This window comes from Clinocottus analis, unplaced genomic scaffold, assembly GCF_023055335.1.
Source record: "Clinocottus analis isolate CAN_PGR_092001 unplaced genomic scaffold, fCliAna1.0.p SCAF_26, whole genome shotgun sequence".
Lineage (NCBI taxonomy): Eukaryota > Metazoa > Chordata > Actinopteri > Perciformes > Cottidae > Clinocottus > Clinocottus analis.
The window spans coordinates 1,415,823-1,430,331 of NW_027175998.1; the positions used below are offsets into that span (position 1 = coordinate 1,415,823).

Below are 14,509 nucleotides of genomic sequence, written 5' to 3' on the forward strand. Positions count from 1 at the left end.
TTGTAATGTATTATTAAATTGAATTGTGTGTCTTTCTCCGTGCCATAGAGCTCCATTGTTGTCCATAAAAACACACATCAATGTTGACTATTAAACACACATCAATGAACACTGGCTGTAATGTTATTACAAATACGAGTTTTAATAGATTTTTAAGTCTCAGTCATTGACTTAAAAATAAAATAAAACTTGATATTTGTAAGCCGTTTTTTCTTTTTTTTTTTTTTTTTTTTAAAGATTTACATGTTCAGGAGGAATAGATGGGCTAGAAGGTAGATAAGGAAATTATTGAGCAAAAGACGAACAGTATTTGTTTTAATTGGAGCTGTTGAGAATAAGAGAAATAAGAATACCTGCCACATCCATAAAGGTTGACCCGGACGAATTATTATTATGCATATGGGTGTCTTGTGGTATAACACTCTTATTTTAGCTTTCACACCATTACATCCAGAGGCTATTATTGACATCCTATCATAAGCCTCTCCACACTTAGTGTTGTGTACAAGCCAAAACCTCAGGTGCAAACTGCCATATGTTAGTATGCAGTGAATAATACAGAGCAACTCTAAAAGGCTTTTATTTTATGGAATTAACACTGCACTGTTTTTATTGATCCTCGTCTATATCACACAGAGCAATAAGTGAAGCTAAATTACAAAAACTCAAATAAAACATTGATCACTCACATTGATATGTTACAATAGATTTTTTCCCCCATGTTTTTTATTTTGAAAATCAAGAGATAAACATTACACTGAGTCATTTGAAAAATAGCATTCATATGGTCTACTACAACACAATGCAATAGCACTGCCATAAACTACACCTCACGGTTTTGTTATATTAAATGAAACGAAAAGGTTTAAAGGTAAAATTTTAGAAAATTGTGTTCACATCTACATCTGAGCAAATATATTAGACAAATGCATTTCAATACAGCACAAACCAAACCACACCCTCAGACATTGTTCAAATAGAGCTCACTGTGCTCAATGTCATCTTTCTTATATAAAACATATATATACATAACATGTATTTGATTGTCTGTTTAAGATATATGACTGTCTATATTTTCAATGATTATCTCCTGTTTTTTCTCTATTACTTGCACACCAGTTAGCTGCGGTGACACAAGGTGCGATGAAGAGGAGGAGATGCACTGATGCACGTCATAGGTTCAAGTCCATGTTCAATGAGCTCAGACAATGCAAAACCTCCACACATTACTGAATATAGGACTGCTGTTGAATTGTATTACAAAATAAAACATTGTATAATTCCCTGATAAATCATACAATATTGAAGTAGTCTTCTATTAAACAATAATATGTTATTCTGTGAAAGTTCCACTCCTTGTGATTTGACATTATTATGATGAAATGTGTTTCAGGACCTTTTCAATCCAAAGGTTTTATTGGGAGAGGCAAAAAGGTGGAACATTTTCTAAAACTTTGGTACAAATGTTTTTATAGCAGACAAACATCAAGTACCTACCAATATTCAGTCTACATGCTTTTACTAAATACAAAGTATTATCTTTTGAATGATTATTTGCTTTCTTTGGAATCCATATTTTCTGGAGGCTGTGATGGCTCAGCACTATTCCGTCTTGCCAGTGTCTTGCGTTACTGCTCAGATGCAAATGTGCTCTCTCCAAAATGCCCCATGCTTCCAATCATGGGTTTTGTTTGCACTAACATACGCCCTGCAGTGGTCACGCACAAATGCACATTCATCCACCTCGAACCGTGCATTTTTCTTTCCCTTTGTTATTTATAATACATATAATTTGTATACCTTTCATGTGTTGCCTTTTGTTATGGCCAATAAACATGTCACCTAAATATGGAAACCAAAGATGATTGCAGGTAGACAGCATTGCTTGAGTAACTCAGGTATTCATTGCCAGCAAGACACTGCCAGAGCTTTCTTGTTTGAACATTACGGCACAAAATGAACCAAACCTACCTGAAATTACACACAAACTGATTGTTCCATAATGGTTTTTGGTTTGAGTCCTGACTATTATATTAAAATAAAAAAAAAAAAACATTCACAATTTGTCCCTCATTGATGAAGTAAAATGTATATGCATTTTTACACATTTAATGTGACTCACTTCTGTTCAACATTGTCTCTTCTCAGTTGACTGTGTCAGCGTAGCAGTAATCCGCTCTTTGTAGAAAGAAAACACTCCCACACTGAAACAAGAAAAAACAGGTTGAATTAGTAAATCCGAGTTTCACTTCGTTTGTTCACCCTGCTCTCAGATGGGGAAGGAACACATTGTGACGGGGCACACTTACTTTATGGATATGAGGTGTATGGATGCCATTGCAATGTTCGGTTTTCTTTGCAGTGTGTGCAGCACAATATGATGTCTAAAAGGGACGCAAACAATTATGAGAAGTCACTAAAGCCTTGTGGAATCGTTGCTTCGAGGGGACGAGTTCATATTGTATTAATAATCAGAACATAACACCATTCACATGAACATATATACATTTGATATAAATCTCGAATACATGAACCAGTGTGTCTGTAAGATCCGCGTTGCTCTCTCTGAAATAGCCCGTTAGTATCATCCCGTCGCACGGGTCTGCTGCTGTCTTACAACCTCAGTGCAGCTTTCTCTTTCCCCGCCGTCACCTGTCACATTCAGGGCACACAGTTCAAAGTCACGGCTGCCTGACCCCCCCCCCCCCAAACAACCACCCTTACCGATCGTTCATGTGCACGCACACACGCGTGCAGCTCACGCGCACACCGGTAGAGACGTCAGGATTGGACGCAGCAGGGGATCCCCAGCATTCCGTTTCTGCCTCGCTTGGCATATCATCATCTTTTACCGAGAGGAGATGAGCTCGCGCCGGCTCACACTTACAGAGGGCAGCAGTAGCAGAGGACGGTGTTGTCTCTCCGTTTTACCGGAGCGCGCTCTCTCGCTTCTTCTCCCTCCCTCCCTCCTCCCGCGCCTGTGCTGCGGAGACTGTTGTTACTGTAGCCGTCGCTTGCGCCGGGCGGCCGGGACAGCGCGAGGAAAGAGTAGAGAGCAAAGGGGAAAGGTGTTTTCGAAAAGAAAAGGACGTCTTGGACGAAAGGCTCGCCAACGTTTAACTGACTCGCTGTTAGTTTAATTGTAGTTTTCCCTCTGCGGAGACAGGAGAATCGTTTCATCTGTCCTCACAGCCGACACTTTGTTTCACGTGTCCTTCTGACAGCCGCGCGCGCCGTGCAGCCTTGGAATAGGGTCCTCGCGCCTCTCTGGCTGGTACGCGAAGCGGTGCATTTAATAGAAAACAAAGGCCACACTTTTTTCAATACTCACTTCTCTCGAGAACAAAGAATAAATAAATACATTTAACGAACGTTAATTCGGAATAACCCGCCTAGAAAGTAGAGAAAAGGACGTTGTGAAAGTGCTTTTTTTTTTCTTCCTTTTTTCTCTCTCTCGAGTTTTGCCTTTCTCAATTCCACCGCTAAGATTACGGCGACGAGCTGAACAAGTGGAAGAAGTTTTCTTTTTGTGGAAAAAAAGTGGAAGAAAACTACCGACGACACAACGCTGGTCCTGGTTGTACACTTGAAGAGGAGGGTCACTCTCACGCGGACGAACAGGTAGGACAGCCCGCCAACCACTAACATGACTACCGTTAACGAAACAAAGATGGGAGTGACTCTCACACAACAAGCGATGTTTATGTGAACAGCGTCGCTCTGGCGAGCAAAGACAGCTCCGTTTGATGCCAGTGTTTTATCGACACAGTTAAAACATGGCAGGTCATGCAGCTTGGTATGTCGGGGCGCACCACACAGTGAAGGTTTTCATAGCATTACATTATCATTAACGCTCTTCATTCCGGCAACAATACAGACAAGCCAACGCCATTTGTTTAGTAAAATTATGTATGCTAACTTTTGTAATTGGTGCGCCGCCGTGTAACGTCGATACGAGACGTTCAGACAAGCCTTTAGCGAGTTCGCTGCTCTAAAAGTTGGTTTTATTTCGAAAGGCTTAATTAGTTCCTTAATTAAAAGCCGAATAGTCTCTTTATTCCAAATGGTTTGAATCCTAATTCACGTAGCCGTTAAACCAGAGCTCATTTGAATGACGTAGTGGAGCTGTGGTCCGGGGCTGCATGGTCCGTTCATGACGTGTTTTTCAGTCAACATTTAGCCGCAAATGTCACAGACCGACACCGACACGATGTAGGAGCAGCGTTGTGATTTGAGTGTGTTTGGGGCATCTACAGCGCAGATAAGAGGACAGGGCTGGACACAAGAAAGAAAAAGGAAGTTATTCAGCCTGGAAAATATAAAACTAAATATGGTATTTTTTTCTACATTTTTGCTTTTTTGTCAAGTGTTTTATAAGATGTTTTCTAAATTAAAAAGACACATTATTACAAATCCCAATTTAATGTAATTAAATTCCAGATTGTATGGAAAGATATTCAATTGCGATTTCACAAGTGAATTTTCGGGCTGGATAGATACTGTAATAGAGGTTAGAGTGGAAGCTATTATTACAGCTGCCATCTCCCGCTGTCTGTAATTGGGGCGATTTCTTGTGAATTAAATAACACTAAATTAAACCATCCCTCCTCTAAGTGTTTTTTTCCCCATACTTTAAAATACCCCTGGCATATAAAATAACAGATTATTACAGTTGTATCAGTTTAACCTATGTTCTGATAATGATTATAAATAAGACCCAGTTTAAAAGAGCAGCATTTCTGCATTTAGCCTATTTTGAGGAATATACCCTGTTCAAAGCATTGTGTGTGTGTGTGTGTGTGTGTGTGTGTGTGTGTGTGTGTGTGTGTGTGTGTGTGTGTGTGTGTGTGTATATGTGTGTGTGTGTGAGTGAGTGAGTGAGTGAGTGAGTGAGTGAGCGTGTGTGCATGCGTGTTTGTAAGGTAGAAACAATGCCTACATTGCAACCACATTATTACAGATGAATGAGCAGGTTAGACTTTTCTTATACTTCGTATCTTCCTTATCTCTTATTATCTTTCGCAGCTCTGCTTGGACAGTCAACCGACATCGGTCCTGTGATGTCCTTAACTGCCCCAATGAAAAATGTGCAATATGTCGTTTTTACCAATGTGCGCTCTATTAGAATGTATCTGCCATTTCATTTGTGAACACATCTGCTGCTTTTATTGCAGTAAAGTATTTGACATTTCTTCCTTCTTCTTCTTTGTGTGTTTTAATATAGAGAGCACATATGCTTGGTCCCTTTACTGCACACTTTGACGGACAGAAGCATTGTCCAATTCAATTATTAAGCTTTGAGACATACACTATTATAGTTAAGTTTCAGGGAAAATCTTGCATGAGCTTTATCAACATTGCAGCTGTGTTATTGCTCTGCACGACACTATGGTGGCTTAGAGTAGTGCGGAAGGGAAGGTGTGATAACTGTAACCTTGAGCAGAGTAAACGGTCTTTCCTTTTTTTTTAATTAAAAACTATCTTCATATGACATAACCCCCTTGTTTTTATGCTGGCACTCCAACTGTCACTGATATGAAAATGGTAAAAAGAAGAAAAAAAATATTAATTTGTGAAAGTTAAGAAGTTGGCTTAAGAAAGGTAATAAAATGTCTAGTGTTGAGTAGCGTATATTTGCTGCTCATATGAAGTGTGATAAACATAAATGCAGAGATTTATCGGAGAGCTACGAGATACATATTGATACAGTGATATAAGACTGGATACTCTGTTGATCTAGAATATTGGTTTATATTTGCATACTATAGACTTCCCAATGCTGTCATATCCTGCTCAAGGTACAGTTCTTTAGTAAAAGTCTCTCACCATATTTGAAGTACAGCCTCTGCTCAGCTGAGGCCATATCAGTTCAATGGATATTTAGTACTACCTTAAAGAGCATAGCATCATTTGTTTGCTCCAATCTGTACTGTTGACAAGAAAAGTCCAACGACACAGAACATTGATTATTGAAAGCAAACAGGCGGATGAGGAAGGTAAAATGAAGGGAATGGTATATTGCTACTGTAGCGCTGTGGACGTGTACTGTACAGCGCTGTTGCTTTTACAGATGGCTTAGGCACTAGGCAGCCCCCTCACTCTCTCAACGAGCCGCAGTGGTCAGATTGTAGGTGAAACACATATTTGGTATTACTTCTTGAGAAAAGGTGATAAAACTATTTAGTCTTTACATTTTATGTGACAGTTTCAGGTTTAATAGAGCATATGATTGATGTGTATATGCTAAAGTGTACTCTGTTGAATCAGTACATATGCTTTTTATATTTGCAACAGAATTATTGTGGTTATAGTAAAGAACTTAGCGCATCAGGAACTTTTTCCCTGCCCTCTAAGCAGCAATCTGTTTCAAATTATTTATTATAGTCGAAAAAATAAACTTCTAACTGTATAGGTAACAGGTCTCATCCTGCCTGGTTTTATTTTTACACTTACTCTGTTCTTGCACAATTTAATTTGAACGATCAGCATGTTCCGCTGTGTCCAGGTAGCTGTGGAAAGTTTTGAATCAAGGACATATTAGGGTTGAGCAAATCAACTTCCTCTATTAAACTTTTCTCATAAGCTTTTTTTTCATTATTATTCGAAGAAAAGTAGAAGTAAAATTACGGCATCCATATATGAGTAATATTGATTTCTTTCTCCAAAGAAAAGCAGCATGGAGGATGCTTGAAGTGCTGCATGTTTGAGCAGCACTAAAACACGTTTCAATCACACTATTCTGTAAAGTGTACTGTGTACACTTTTAATAGTCGGAATCAGGATGTCTTCTAAAATTGGCTTTATACCTATTATTTTTTCATTACTTACTCTATTAAAGTAATTGTTAGTTTTTATATCTAACTGCTTAATCTCCAGTTAATTTCAACACCATCAATGTATAAAAGCAAACATTATAATAGGGTAAAAGCAACAAGAGAAGTACACTTTGAAACAAAGCATTGTATCAGTGTGTTTTAATTGAATGTGTCTGTTATTTTATGTGTAGAGTGTGCGGGTGTTTACATGAACACCATTATGATTGGATTACGTTTGCATTAGTTTGAGTTGTGCATACAGAAGAAGAAGACACAGTTTGTACTGTACGTGGACATGGGGTCCAGCAACAACCTTCACGCAAACACACACACACATTTGTCACTGCATAAGAACACTGGGCAACATTGACGTCTTTTTGTGTATTTTTCGCAAGATGTTGTATGTGTGTGTGTGTATGTGGGTGCGCACCTGTGTCTTTGTATGCTTGTGTAAGGACTTGAAAGTATGCTGTTTGTGTTTTTCTATGTTCATATGTACCTTGTGGGCTGTTTCAACTGTGTGTGTGTGTGTGTGTGTGTGTGTGTGTGTGTGTATTTTCAATAATTACCATGAGAGCCCTCAAACTGAAAATGTATCCGCATAGTGTGTGTGTGTGTATTTGTGTGTGTGTGTGTGTATTGTCCAGGGAGTGCTCAGACTGAAGATCCAGCTGATGAAAGCTACCTGGAGCTTCATAAATGGGCCCTTTGTCCAATAGCAGAGCCTGTGTGTGTGTGTGTGTGTGTGTGTGTGTTTGTGTGTGTGTGTGTGTGTGTGTGTGTGTGTGTGTGTGTGTGCGCATGCGTGTGTGCGTGCGTGCATGTGTGTTACTAAGCCTAAATCTTCACTGAGAATCCAGTAGACACAAAATGTTTTAGTTTCGTCAGAATTTCGTTCGGGATGCTGGGATCTGTCAGGCACTGGCTGTTGCCATGCTACTATCTCGTGATTTAGATAAGTCCTTTGTTTGTGAAGGTTCAAATTGTAATGTAGCTAAATGGATTCTTGAAGCAATAATTGTAAAGTATCGACCATATTGTTAATCTGAAACACAAAAAGTGTGCCAAGCGTAAATACGTATCTGTTTTTTCCACAGCGCACATAGCCTGCAGCTAGACCATGCCCTTTGTTCTAGACCTGTCCTTGGACCTATATATGCATTCCTAGGCTTTTTCTACAGCCCCAGTATTCACCTGTCACAAGCTTAAGTGTCTGTAGCCTCCAGAGAACAAGGCAATGCAGGCAACAGCGTTAAAACAACAACCTTGTGGCGTAGCGCTGCCTCTGAACCGCTCTACCTCATAATGTTCAGGTCACCAGAGGCGTGTTGTATTTGCTGAGCGCTTCCATTACAGTGCAGCATTATATCACATTTGGGAGGACTTCTGTAGTAGGTGACATAATTGCTCTTAATTGGCAATGATTTCATAACGCAGTTACATTCAGTGCATTGTATAAAGAATGGGAGGTTAGTACATTTTCAAGTAAAGCTTCACGTCACATAAAGTTAACGTGTGTGAGAGTGAAATGCCTCAAGCTTAAAGGTATCCATTCCATGAGATGCGACTTTGAACACGTTACCACTGATGGTGGGCAGGTTTTTTTTCCTTCAACCCTCCTCCAACCATTAGCCATTAGGCAACTGTATCCGGAAGTAAAACTGTCTTAAATAATGTACTAATGGGCTGTTGTTGCATTATAGAAAATAAAGGATATAGATATAGATGTTTTTAGTGGAAAAGTAGGTTACAGATACAACATCAGGATGAAGATGATACTTGTAGTAACTGCTTGCAGCTTCACTGCTTCAGCTGAAAGGAGGCTTGGGATGCACAGCCAGCAGTCTGCCGTGCTGTGCACTCGTTCATGACTGGAGAAGCTCAGAAGGAAAAGGGACACATTTCAACCTTTCCTGACAAAGTACGCTAGTTGTTTCCGTTAGTTTATATGAGCTAATACCTGTGTGCCAATGGGGCTCAGGTTGGAACGCTGATTGAAATGTTCTGTTTAAATATCGGTATTTAATAAATATATCATATATAAATACCACGGCGGATATCCTCAGCAGATTTTTTTGAAGTTGATTTTTCTCTTCTCTACACAAATAATTATATCAAATATGTGTTAAATTAGAATTGGGCCAGAGTGGGATGGTACATTCATATCCAACTCTTGTTTGTTTATATACTATATGCATGATAAACTGGTGTATATATATATATATATATATATATATATATATATATATATATATATATATATATATATATATATATGAATTGTATAAAAAATTATATATATATATATATATATGTATATATATATATATATATATATATATATATATATACACATATATATATATATATATATGTAGAAATGATATACATTCAGATTGTTTAATTATAATTCCTATTCAAATTTGTTGGTGCACAATTTATTATTTTAAAAATAAATAACATCTTAGTAAATACATATCTATATTTTTTTTTTGGTACGTTTAGTTAAGTTTAAATTAGCAATGTTTAAGTCAAACCTGATGTTTCACCCAAGAAGAACGATCTCAGCCCCTTTAGGCATACAGCTTATTAATTAAACACGAGTTTTCTATCGGTATCGGCAGATGTCAAAAGGCAAAGTATCGGATTCACGAAAAAGTCATATTGGTGGATATCTTATTATATACAATATAATATACATTATGTTGCATCGTAAGGATGGATCTAGATTCATGAAAATTATACTTCTTATTGGTTCATTTTTTGTATCGATACTCTTCTCGGTTCTTTTTCAATATTAAAAACTGGTCATCAAATATTATTAAAAAAAGTTATAAAAAAAGAACAGCATTAGATTTAATTTGTATCGGAAACACCCCCCAACATTGTATAGCAGCAACCGAAATGCTTACAAGAGAGAAGTTACTCTCGAAACTAAATAATTATAATAATATTAATAATGATAATATTCAATAATCAAGAGTGTCAATAAAATGAAAACTTTTCCTGAGTGAAGTTCAGAAAGAACACAGACATCCGTCGGTAGCAGTGGTTCTTTCTGTCCTCTGTCCTCGTCCATCTGCGGATGGGAATCACTGCCTGTAGGGACGCAGTGAGAAAGGACGGCAGCTTTTTCACAGCCACCAGGAAGTTAACCAGACTTTGCCTGATTTCAAGATACCTGGCAAACTAAGATAAAGAGTTGGACTACACACAGACACAGCTTTTGTTTTAGCTTGATTGTAACATATGGCTATAAGCCGAGCTAGCGCGTTGGCCTTGGTCAACGATCGCAGTGGTGGATGACAGAGACAGAGCAGAGTAAAACATCCCTTTTCTCCATGTTTATGCTCGTTGAACAAGTCTTTTAATAAGTATTGTCTTTTTACTCGACAATGTTTCATTGCATTTCCACTTACAATCATTGTTGATGTATTTATTTTGTTTTCACCTGGTTCACCTCACTGTCTACGCAGGTCTCTCAGATCTGTTCGCTGACTTCCCTTCAAGTGTGTGTGTGTGTGTGTTTGTGTGAGTGTGTGTAACATCAGTTTGAGGAGCACAACCGTGACAGCAAATGAGTTAATAAATTAGCCTCCACTAAAAGGTTAATACATACAGATATAGTAACCAATATCAGTTTTTAATAATTGTCCAAAAAAATCTGTCTTTTTCAAAGCACAATACTTTTAAATGAATGTATTTGAATACATATATTAGTGGGTTTAGCTGGGGAGGCATGATGAAGGCATCCCCCAGAGCAGGACTCAGTCCTGACTGTGGTTCAACTGAGTTTACCTTCTTTCTGTGATTCCTTTTAAAGATCTCCGACCTCAGGGATCGGTCTAATATGCCCTCGCTGACTTTCGCTTGGCACCTCTCCTCAGGGAAGGTCCTGCCATCCTTAGTGCTCTTGTATTACTCCAATAGCGCAAGTCAACTCTTTAAAACGCATAAGCGATAAACAGCAAAACTGCAGTATTATGCCTTACAATTTCGAATTAGTGCAATACACGCATCACTAATTAGCAAATAGTATTTTAAGAATTTCCATTTGATCTAATTTATTAATTAAAAATAATAAAAATACATTTTGCTATGCTTGTGTAACTGATATGTGCCTATCCTGTTTTTTAAGTCTTGCATTGTGAGTGAGGCTTTGCTGCTAATAGCACTAATTTATTAGCATGTCCAGTGAATGAATGAAAACATCTTAATTTAGTGTTTTTGGATTAAACGTCAATGTTTATATGCAGCCTAAGGTATAAACTACAGTGGAGACATAGCGCATGGGATATTGGTTTAGTGTGAGCTGCTAAAGCATTACGTCTGTCAACATTTCTCTGGCTGACACTCCATCAACCAGGGTGTCCACATCTCTTTTAGCCTTGATCCAGTTCCCAAATATCCCACTGTGAGCCGTGAAAACAACAAAAGGATTCAACACTTTGATAATTTCAGACTGATGCAGCCAATACATTAAAGAAAATAATTAAATCTGTAATAACAGTTAAACAAATAATTAGTTGTGTAACAGTGTAAAACACGGTAAAACTATAGTGGAGTTGATGGGTAGCAACATTTGACCTGACATGTCAGGCACCTGACAAAGCTGTGTGCAGGTGAGATTGGCTAAGACGTGTCTGTGGGAGTGAAAGAGGGAGTGTGAGTGTGGCTCAGAAGGTGGAGCGGGTCATCCCTCAATCAGAGGGTGCATAATTACATAGTGCTAATGGGCAGGTGGCACCTTGCATGGTAGCCCCTGTCATCAGTATATGAAAGTGTGTGAATGGGTGAATGATAACATATAGTTTTAAAGAGCTTTGAGTGGTCCATTTACAATCCATTTACCGAGCCTGTTTGGTTCAAACATACTCAGGTTCGTTTGCTAGATTACTAACAAAAGGTGATAAGGCTTTAGTACACGGGGCGCTCGCTCTGCAAGATGAGGGTCTTATGAAGTATTGTAGCTAGGAAAAGCTTTCTGGAGCTATTTGTGCATGAGTACATGTACATGTGTACACAACAACAACAACAGTGCTTTTTATGTCACTTGCCAGACACTAAATTTCTGTGTTTATTAGTGTGTTAAAAAGGTCATTGCCACCCTGCATTGAGAGTGTGGGTCTCTTACTGGCTGACTGGTTACATTAGCATTTCCACATGCACACACACACACATGCACAAATGCACACACACACACACACACACACACACACACACACACACACACACACACACACACACACACACACATGCATGCACACAAACACACACACACACAATCACACACTCACACACACAAGATGGAATGCCGTGTGTTTCAGAACGTAGGTTGTGTGTGGCTCTTGCTGGCTGGTTGGTTACATTAAAAGCAGGCTCATTGGTGCTCAGCCAGGCTCAAACACTAGTGTGTGTATGTACTGTACTGTGCATGTCAAAAATCCCAGCATGCACCAGCATATTGATGCAGGAGACACTTCATCACCTTCAACCTTCTTATTCCCGCTCTCCTACTGTGTCTTTGCTCTGGACTTAAGTCACACTGTGGCCTCGCTCTGTCCAAGACTAACAAGCTTATTTCAGCAAAAATAATTATTTCAGAACTTTGTACAGTTATATTTAATTAAAAGTGAAAAACAGTTACTACGTCAATGTTGTCCTTGGTTAAAATAATTGTCTCTGATACATGAGCATTGACAATGAATAACAATTGTTTGTCTACTCTAAATAGTTGTTCTAAAGCAGTTATTATGTGGGAAGAGCTATTACTAACAGAATTATTTGGTGTTTGTTGTATTGCAAAAATACCATTTTTAAAATATTTGATATAGCTTTGAATGGAGTATTTACTTTAAAGGGAGTTTTACGGTATTTTGTGTAAATATTTTGGAGTTTTGTGTGTAGAGTTTTGGCAAAGAGGGCCCTAGTTTCAGACATTTCTCTCACAATTGCAAAAAAACAAACTGTGAAGAAAATCCACCTATCATGAAACATTATATCAAGTGAAGAAGACATTTTGAAAAATACGTATATAAATATATATTAATCTACAATTTATTAAATACTGGATGAAATTAATAATACTAAAGATTATAATAAATCATATTTTTCATTCCTTTTTGTAAATCCTGGTTATTGGAAATATTGGATATCATTTTTATGTAATTGTTGACAATTAAAAATCCTTGAAGGCCTTTTTTAAAAATCCATCTGCTGAGGGGGAAGGCGTCACTCTAAATCGCCGTCGGAGCAGGATTTATGACATATCACTAGTTCGGTGGCCAGTAGTGCTCCAGCGTGCGACTTAAACGTGTAATTTGGTAACAGACTGAGAATCACGTTTATTCTAAATGAAGAAAGGGAATATTTGAAGCCAGGATAACCAAAGGTAACAAAAGGTTGCCTCTACCAAGTTAATGCACCACCTGGAAGCTAAGTGAACCAAATCCTCCACATCCACGATGTTGAGTGACCAACAGATGCTCATGGTTGGTCCTCTATGAGGCTCTACATTTAATTAACTACTTTAACCCTCAGTGATGTGCGTAAGGTTTTTCTGCTGTTCTGACAATCCCTATCACAGTCTAGTCACAGCCGAATGCTCATTCACCTTAAGATGTATGTCCAAAATGAAGCACTTCTGAATAAGAAAGGTTGAGTGGACGGGTGAGTAGTAAAACCAATTCACTAACGGTTGTACTCACTGTACAGAAGAGGCCTAGCAACAGAGCTGTGTGTGTGTGTGCACACTTTTAGCATTTCTGAGACGTCTAAGACCCCATTAACAATACTAAAACACCATGTTGCCATCGTCCAAAAAATTAGGCGCTTGTACTGAAGTAAAAGTTATACTGCAATGTACAAATACAGTTTATTACAAGTAATAGATTCAAGATTCAAGATGTTTTACTGTGATATGCACAGATAACAGACAGTTATTCTAGACAATTGCACAAAAATATGATAATAGTATTGCTATGATAGATATGATAAAATATGATAATAGTATTGCTATGATGAATATGATAATATTATTACTATGATATGCTAAACTATGATAATAGAATTGCTATGATAAATATGATAAAATATGATAATAGTATGCTATGATATGATAAATTATGATAATAGTATTTCTCATTGCATCGTTATACACTATGCATGGCTACAACATTGCAATTTGTCGGAAAGTTCCTGTGTTGATGGTATTTCAGGAGGACACTCGTGAGATTGCAATGCTCTAAATGGCCGGCTGCAGCAAACGCAGCGTCGGGGTTTCCAGTCTCTTGTTTAATAGTCAAAATGTAAAATTAATAACATCAAAATATACTGAAAGTATATAGTTCCTGCGGTAACGGTTTATCACTGTATTTTTTTCGCCACCGCCCAACTACACAGCAGTATAGTCAGCAAGCCGTGCTAAGCCGTAACAAGTGCAGGAAGCAACATTATGTTTTTCACTGGTTATTGTTGAAAGAGCAGCAGGATACTTCGAACTCCAGTCATGGTACAAACTTCAGTTGTGAATTTAACTTCATAACAACAATTAATAACCCACAACCAACGCTCTTTAACAGGGTTAAACATCACAACACTGGTGCCCGGGGCAGAACTTCAGACTGTCGCTAACTCTTTAAATCGGCTGATTCTTGACAAACTGACCACAGATTTCAAACTTAAACAACTAACTT

General features: G+C 38.1%; 1 protein-coding gene across 1 annotated transcript in view; it reads left to right on the plus strand.

Moving 5' to 3' along the window:
- Positions 1–2,967: 2,967 nt before the first annotated feature.
- Positions 2,968–14,509, plus strand: part of LOC137794835 (teneurin-3-like) — a 274,268-nt gene continuing 262,726 nt past the window's right edge. The window contains exon 1 of the mRNA XM_068591903.1: positions 2,968–3,621. The gene's annotated coding sequence lies outside the window, so the exon portion shown is untranslated. The remainder of the gene's footprint in view (positions 3,622–14,509) is intronic.